General features: G+C 47.2%; 2 non-coding genes across 2 annotated transcripts; both read left to right on the forward strand.

Annotated features, from left to right (window-relative positions):
• The first annotated feature begins 1,723 nt into the window (after positions 1 to 1,723).
• On the forward strand, positions 1,724 to 1,799 carry LOC137449490 (small nucleolar RNA SNORD49). The gene has a single exon (XR_010989403.1). It is a non-coding gene; the product is annotated as a small nucleolar RNA SNORD49 (small nucleolar RNA).
• Positions 1,800 to 3,156: 1,357 nt separating this feature from the next.
• Positions 3,157 to 3,230, forward strand: LOC137449493 (small nucleolar RNA SNORD65). The gene has a single exon (XR_010989406.1). It is a non-coding gene; the product is annotated as a small nucleolar RNA SNORD65 (small nucleolar RNA).
• The last annotated feature ends 2,392 nt before the right edge of the window (positions 3,231 to 5,622 follow it).

The following is a 5,622-nucleotide window of genomic DNA, read 5'->3' on the forward strand; positions in this document are numbered from 1 at the left end:
CCTGACTATGCAGCGTTGCTGGAGCACTCATGGCGAAGGACTCTCGGGGAAGGGCCTGGGGGTGCCTGAGCGCTGCTTCTGCCTTCCAGGGGGCAAGACGGGGGTTCCCCGCTGCGAGGTGTAGCCCGTCCTAGCCCACACCTAATGAACCCACGTGCCTGTTTTCAACCGAGTAAAAGGAACTTAAATCGAGCGTCCCGGCGAGGCGGAGGGAAGCCCCAAGACCCGGCCCCCGCCACAGGAAATGGACGTCTCGGCCCACCCCCGCCTTGCCGGAACAAGCAGCGCTCCCCCCGCCCCACCGCGGGGTGGTACAGCCCAAACCTTTATAAGCGGTTGCGGCGCCGGTTCTCGCCCTTTCCGCCTGCGTCCTTGGCAGCGGGTGAGTAGGTGCCTGCAGGCCTCTTATGGGGCCACGTGTGTGCTGGGGGGGGCGGGCAGTGGGGAGGCGGGGGCCCAGCTTGTGGAGCGGGGTGCCCTGATCATTTAGCAGGCTGAGGTGAGAGCCCACACACACGAGCGGCAGTGGCGGTGTCCTCCGTGACTCTCTGTTCCCAGGGCCGCTCGGGCTAGGCCCGACCACTGGAAGGCGCGAAGTGGGGGGGCGCGGGAGAACGGCCCGGGTGAGGCGGGCGGGGGGGGCGATGTGTGTGGGGAGCACGTGGCGCCTGACTCCCTTTGTCCCCACAGGCCGGACATGGCGGCGGGCAGCGGCGCCGAGCCCACTGGGCCGCCGAGACCTCGCGAGCGGGGCTGAAAGGGCTTCTCGGTGAGTTACAAGTGGCTCGGCTGGGTCGTGAGGCTTGTGTGCGTGTGAGGTAACGCCCGGTATCGCTGCCGTTGGCCGCCTGAGCCCCAGGTAGAGCGGCAATGGCTTTGCTGGGCTGGTGGAGCACGCAGTGAAAGGCTTGCGCAGGTGAAGCCTGCTCGGGTCGGTTGCTGCTTCCTCATGCGCCTCCTGGCTGGTCCCCTGCTGCGCACAGCGTCGCACACTGTTGGGGCAGGGTCCTGCCAGGCTCGGAGCGTGCTCAGGGCTGTGGGAGTAACGCATCCACGTGCATGGCCTTCATAGGTCTCATGTGGCTTTTCATGGCGCTGTTCCGAGCAAACGGAGCACTTGGCTCCGTTGTTCGATGTGCCAGACCCTTTCTTTGCAGCGAACATTACACCTTCGAATTGGTGGTGTATGGCATTTCAATCGAAAAACTCCTATTGGGCAAGCTGCAAAGGGGAAATCTCTAAATTCTCTGACTAAAACCAGCTTAGAGAGGATTGGTGATTACTGAAAGCTGTCTGATACAAATACTGTGGTGATTCTTGCTGTCAACACAAACGGGTGGAATTCCAAGCATAGTGTGAGTGCTGAGGTTACAGTTCTGGTGGGAGTTCTTGTTTGGTTTTGGGTTTCCCAGCTTTATAATTCTCTTAAAATGACTACTGAAGAATATTCCACTAATACTTCTTTTGCTTTTATTTCCACAGCAGAAAGATGCCTTGAAGCAGAGGGTGAGTTAAAGTTTGTTTTGTACCGTGATGCACAAAGTCGCCAAGAAAGCTCCGGGCTTTACTGCCATGCACTTAAATAACCTGTAGTGACTATATCTGTTAACCATTAGGTTAACAGTGCTAATGGCTATTATAGATAAAGAGGAAAATGTACAGCTGTTGGTTCAAAAGGGGACAACTATTGTGTTTTAAGTGATCACTTACAAACTTGGTGGCTGTTGATGATGATAACCCCGAATAGGAAGTGCCGTCAGATGCGAGAACTGACGATAACCCTTCTTAGTTGTCTGAAACACAGCTACATGCATGCAGAGGTTGGAGTGCTAGCAGTTATCTTCTAGAACTAATCAGGCAACTTCTGTTTGTACCTGCTGTGAAAAGTGGCCTTGTAATATCTGACATGATTTCCTGTCCCTGTGTTTCACTTCATCCAGATAAATGTGACGTGATCAGGGCTAAGAGAAGGTCGCCTTACGGAGATGGCCTTAACGTGAAGGTGAGTGAGGAATTTCACCGAGTCATCTACAGCTTCATACTAGGTAGAAGTGAGGAGAAAGTTCTTCACAGAGAGAGTTGGAATGTGCTGCCCAGGTTGCTGGTGGAGTCACCCTCCCTGGAGGTGTTCAAGAGGGGATTGGACGTGGCACTTGGTGCCATGGTTTAGTAGTCATGAGGTCTGTGGTGACAGGTTGGACTTGATGATCTTTGAGGTCTCTTCCAGCCTTGCTGATTCTGTGATTCTTTGAAATCTGGAGAATAAATGAGGCTGCCAAAAACTTAAAGGTATTGACTTAGAGAGAGACAAGAGACTCAGTAAGTTTCTTGTATTATGCTTCTGTTTCAGCGCTGGACACAGGTAGAATCCCTCCAAAAGACCTGTGTGGCTTCAGAGGGTTTTGTGCAGGCTTAGATACAAAAAGTTGTCCATCCAGAATGCCAGTGGCATGGTAACTATTTCACAGAGAAACCCAGATGTTTCCTATCTATACAAAGGTTATCTATCTAAAACCAACAGAAGTATCTTACAGAAATCCTGGTGTTTCTTAGCTATGCAAATGGCATCTGTCTAATCCTCTCCCCCTTCCTGCATTTCAGCATTCCAGCTAACAATGGGGAGTTCCCTATCAACTCTGTTACTCTTGTTAATAAGATTTTTAAAGAAATTCCTGCTCATCAGTTTATTTTGTAGTTTCAAACTTCAAACAGCCTAGAAAATAAGCTTTTTTTATCTCCTCAAAACTTGAAAGCTTTGTGAGCCTTATTCCCTGGTGCTCTATATTTAGGTATGGCTTGTACTAATTGTCTACCAATTGATGTTGCAGCTCTTCTTGGGCCATGTGGAAGGCAGTGAGACAGCAAGAGCAGGAGATCTGTCTGGGTGAGTTTAATACTTGGTGTGCTGCTAGTTCAGTGATGTTTTTTTTGGCTAGAGGCTCAGAAACATCACCTAATTGACTGTCACTGGCTGTGTTTCCAGTTGTGTAATATTCCTAGCTCTGAAAGCATAATTAATGAAGTTCTAGGCAAAACGTGGCCAGTAAATGTATAAGCAGCTGTTTTCCTACACTACAGTTTTGCTTACAGCACTGCAGAGCAAAAAGATAAAGGTTTTGCTTCTGCTAGACATGTCTCCATTCAGCTCAAGATATCAAATGATGAAACTAACCAAAAATTGCTGGAATTACCGGCAGACTGACTGGTGGTGAGCAATGGTGTTTCTGATGGTATCCCTTACACTAACTAATGAGCTAATACTTAATGTTGAACAGTTCACTTACCTGTGCTGTTTTATTGCAGGTGTTTGTGCTGAAGGTGTCTGAGGAAGAAGGAACTGAGTGAAAATGGGGGTGTGAACCTGGGGAGTAGTGTATGTAATGGCTGTGGTGGGTTTTGCCCTGAGATGTTAAGCACTGGTAACAGTTTCACTGTTTTCATTACACATGCATTGAAACTCTCTCTTTCAAAACCCAAACCACCAACTGGGTCTGTTTTTGTCACTTGACTGCATTAAGGAATGACTCCCCTTTATAATAAACATGCTGATAAAATAGATGTATGCACAGCAGTATAATTTCTGAAGCTAGTGTAACTGGGATTTAGTTGTGTAAGCTTTCTGTGACAATTTACTTGCTTTAAACAGGTTAAACAAGTGATGCTAATACTGCTGCTGTAATTACTGGAAAGATCAGGCCTTAAATACCCCTAACTGCAAAAGAAAATGTAGTTATTTCTGTAGCTTGCTTCCAGGCTTGCTATGTCTTCTTGCTTTGGCCTTTAAAGTCTGCTATAGAGGTGGCAGAGAGTTCATGCAGCAGCAGTGTTCTGCATCTCTTCTGTCAGTCTAATGTGTGGATCTAAAATCAAATGGTGGAGCAAGGGAAAAGAGACTTGAACTCATCAGCATTCTTCACTGTTCTTAGAGTGAAAAACAACTAGCTGCTTTTGTGATAGATTCCTTGTAAGGTTGGTCAATAATGGAGGTTGATAAAGAAGTTAAAAGGTTGTGGGGGGATCTTCAGAAAAGCAGCATCCAAGGCTGAAACTTCCAACTGGATGTAGTGTGTCAGTCTAACTGGCAAGCTGTAACACTTCAGTGCCCTTACTTTTATACTTAGAGGGGTGGAGTGCAAGCTTCTCATGAAACCTGAAGTGATTGAGCATGGCCACTGGTAGGAACAGGCTTAGTGCAAGGTGTTGCTGATTTTGTCCACTTGGTGTCACCAAGTGAAAGATACTTTTTTTTTAGTAGGGTCTTAAGTTTGTGCCTCTTGAAAAAGGTAAACATCATTCCAACTAATTCCTGGTGGGTCCATGCCAGCAAGAGTTGAGGTGATGTTGACTACAGCTCCAAGTTGAAGAGAGCCTTGGTGTTGCTTTTGAAAATGACAAAACTTCCACCCAGTTGGAAATTTTGCTGGAGGGGCTGTGGCTGGGAACATTTGGGACAGCCAAGAAGCCAGTCAAAAATAGTTTGGGATGAGTAAAACTTTTACTGCAGTGTTTTAGGTGAATAATTCTTGGTTGCTGTTGCCACACAATAAAAAGCAGGGCACAGCTAGAGTTCATGGTCTCTAGAATTGGTGTTGCTATGCAAACTTCCTTTTTCACCTGCCCCATCATGAAAATCAGTGGTGACAGTGGAACTTTAAATGCTATGTTCCATAAACAAGGAAAAACTGTTTCCCTGTGAGAATGGCAGAGTTCTGGAACAGGCTGTCCAGAGTGGCTATGGAGTCTTCTCTGGACAGATGCAAAACCTGCCTGGGCACAATCCTGCCCTTCCTCCTCTGGGTGGCAGGGGAGGGATGGAGCAGATCTTCAGAGCCCATTCCAACCCCCAGTGTCCTGTGATTTATGTTAACTCCAGTCCTGAGTCGAATGTCAGGCTTTAGGGTCTGCTCCAGCTGTGACTGCATTGCTGTGTACTTCAGGTAAATACCTGATTCTGTATGCTTGACTTGTACCTCCTGACTTGACCTGAAATACTGCTGTGGCTTGTTGCTGGCCACCTGGCATGACAGGGTTGTGTCCCTGACCCTCTTAAGAGCACTGACAAGACATGGAACATGTGGAACTGGTACATGCCTCTGTGCCTGGGATAGAAGCTGTCTGAAGGGTGGGATTTCACAGAGGCTTCTCATTGGAAAATCACAATTCTGCACTTCAACCATGGAAGAGAAGAGGTTTAACACTTCTCAGATGTCAGAAAACAAAGGTGCCTGACACTAGAAGGTGCAGTAAATTAATCTAGATTTTTTCCTAGGAGCATCACTGTGATACCTACAGGGTTTAATCCATTCATTCAGCCTGGGCAATGGAGTATGCAAAACTTCTTTGGAGCCAATTCATTTCTTTTTATCTAAATGTATACTTGAGCAGGAAGCAGGTTGCTCCAATGCTGTTTTAATTAAAATGTTAAAGTAAGAGCTCAATGTTCTGTTCCAAGTGCTTAATGAGATGTGCTTAATTTTTGCCTGCTATTCAGAGCTTGTGCATTAAGATTGTGTTGGCAAAAGACACTCCTGAGCTGATCTGCTATGCATGGGAAATAAAAAGGGGTTTAAAGATTTCAGAAAGCTCAAAGAAAATCCACCTTTAGGATGAGATTCTGCACTC

Source organism: Melanerpes formicivorus, unplaced genomic scaffold, assembly GCF_026170545.1.
Source record: "Melanerpes formicivorus ecotype bairdi unplaced genomic scaffold, bMelFor1.0.p_v2 SCAF_29, whole genome shotgun sequence".
Taxonomy (NCBI): domain Eukaryota; kingdom Metazoa; phylum Chordata; class Aves; order Piciformes; family Picidae; genus Melanerpes; species Melanerpes formicivorus.